The sequence below is a fragment of the Felis catus genome, chromosome D3, assembly GCF_018350175.1.
Source record: "Felis catus isolate Fca126 chromosome D3, F.catus_Fca126_mat1.0, whole genome shotgun sequence".
NCBI lineage: Eukaryota > Metazoa > Chordata > Mammalia > Carnivora > Felidae > Felis > Felis catus.
Window position 1 is genome coordinate 91,085,497 of NC_058379.1, and position 2,540 is coordinate 91,088,036.

At 46.8% G+C, this 2,540-nt stretch overlaps 1 long non-coding RNA gene across 1 annotated transcript; it reads left to right on the forward strand.

Annotated features, from left to right (window-relative positions):
• The first annotated feature begins 349 nt into the window (after positions 1-349).
• On the forward strand, positions 350-2,216 carry LOC123381339. The gene is made up of 2 exons (XR_006588231.1): positions 350-1,438; positions 1,935-2,216. It is a non-coding gene; the product is annotated as an uncharacterized LOC123381339 (long non-coding RNA).
• The last annotated feature ends 324 nt before the right edge of the window (positions 2,217-2,540 follow it).

Here is a 2,540-nt window from a genome sequence, read left to right on the forward strand (position 1 = left end):
CGTTTTCAGGCAAGATTCCAGGTTGAGAGACCCTGAAATAGAGAGTCAGGATTTTTGTTCTCTTCTTTCTCTCTCTCTTTTTTTTTTCCAAAGGCGATTCACAATCAAGGTGGCTTTTATTCTTGGCTGGTTACAAGCAAGGCCATCTCCCACGTGTCTTGTGTCACGAAGCCCGCCGTGGAGCTACCACAGGATCGTGTAACTGCAAGGGTGCTCCATTTTCCTTCAGCTCTTCTGCGGCAGGTGCGCTGGTTTATTTGAAACCGTTTGACCGTTTCAAGGAACTGTGGGAATCTCTGGATGTGGCACGTTCGTGCTTGGAGGACGCACTTCCGGTCTGGGAGCGCGGTCCAGGACGGTGGAGGAGATCGAGGACTTCCATTCTGTGGGATTTACGGAGCTATCCTGGAGCTTATCCTCCCCTCTGGAAGTATTTTAGGATTTTATCATCAAGAAGATGTGGCGATCATCCACCAAGTACAAGAGTGTGAAATTTCAATAAATAATCGTAAAGGTTTAAGACAAAAGATGGGGCAGGATGAGCTCCCCGGCCACGGACAAAGGATTCTGAGCATCACCAAAATCACCGGGCTTCGGCTTCTGCCGACTGCTCGTCGTGAAGAGAATGTTTGGCAGTTTGCCCGCCATCTTAGCAGCAAAACATCAGCCCCTTCAGTTTAAATTGCTGTTAAGGAACAAAATGGAAACGCAAAGCAAAACAGAACAAAAACCTAGATCACCTAGCCAGAAAATTGCCTGTGACCCGAATCCTGGAAACTTTAACAACTACAGCCAGCCCCCCTGCGCCTGCAGGCTCTATGTCGAAGGCTTCCCAGACCTCAGTTTACCCAGCCTACAGCTCAAATGTCAAAGCTCTTGGGCCCAATAAACTCCTCCACATCTTCAGTCCAGGTAGCAAGTGATCGATTTCCATAAACTAAGGAATGAGCAGGCTTGGTTTAAATGTCTGTTGAAACAAATTTTATGACTGCTCCAGTGCTGTATCAGAGAGCCCACTGAGCCTGTAAAACACGGCACCAGCTCCCCGGACGTGTCGGTTGAGGCAACCAGAGTCTTTCCCGGGGACATTCCCTTTGTGAATGTCTCACCCCATATTAACAACCATCAAGCCCAAACCTGATGGTGTATTTTAAACAGAGGAACTGCTATTGGGAGAAATAATAGTGGTCTTGTCTTAGAGGAGAAAAGAAGACGTAAGATCACAAGATGGAAAAAATAAAGTAAATGCGATTTCAGATTAGCCTAAAGGAGCTTCGATCCATAGGGCTTGACATTTCACAGTGGCAAAAAGCTGCCGTTGTTTTTGCCTCAACAGGATCCTTACCTGCCACAAAAATGTATCTGAAGGAAAGGCCCGGAAGACCATCCATTCCTTCTCAAGACAAATCTGAATATGTCCTCAACAATCAAATGACGGGTGGGTGACTCAATCCAATCCCCCAATTTCTGTTGAGTATTATTCACCCGTCTCTTCAAACCGAGGAGAAAACACACACTGAGAGAGTTGTTAAGTGTGTGCTTCCTCCGCTCCCAAGCAATCGATACCGCGTAGAGATGTCCAGCCGTGAGTGTGTGCGATGTCTTTCATTGCCGTTACGTTGAAAACAACCACCAGGCTTCAGAACGAAGTAACATTAGGCTACATTTTTATATTACCTTATTTCTAAAGATCTTCAGGAAGAAGGTTTTCACTAATGGAATCACACCCTATTATAGGGCTCTAAAGTCCTTCACCACCTCATATCCTGAAGTGCTGACTAGATGTTCATTTCCTCTTCTTCTTTTAAAAGAGAGAGAGGAAAGACTTCACTTACCTGCTGCGTGTTTACTTTTCCTAGGCCAGCTTACCAGGGCGGGCTGAGGACCTCACAGGGCGGGTGTGGACACTGACACAGCCTTGCTTTCCGCCACAGGCTCCCTGGCATCCAGCACTCCCGCCTCGCTGTGAGCACACGCTCATTCATTCACTCACTTGCCGCTTCGTGCTTCTGGAGAGCCGGTTCACACGTTCCCCGTGAAGACCTCTTCATGCGCCAGGGAAAACACAGTCATGAACAAGATAGGTGAGGTCCCTCACTTGAAAGAAGCTGCCATTCTCATGGGGACAGACTGAAAACAAACAAATGCAAAAGCAAAAAACAAAAATCCGATGGTGACGCGTGCCACTTGGAAAATTAAAGTAATGCGGTGCAATAGATGTGGCTTTTTTCTTGGCTCTGATCCTTCACTATGATTCTAGATGTCCAATGTCCATATTAGCAGACACCACAAACTCCATGCTTTCCAGGTCAGCTCTGTGCTAAATTCTCTGGGCCCATGACCTGTCCACCACCATGCTTGGTGGCTTTATGACCAAGTTAATGAACCAAAGACTAAGAATAAATCATTATGGTGTTTGATTGACTCTCCAAGCGTGGCACATCCACGCTTCCTGTCTGAAGCCAACCCAGAGATCCGCATTTAAGCATGTTATGAGCACAGTCTCAAGCTCATGCACTGACTCACACATAAGTTGCTAC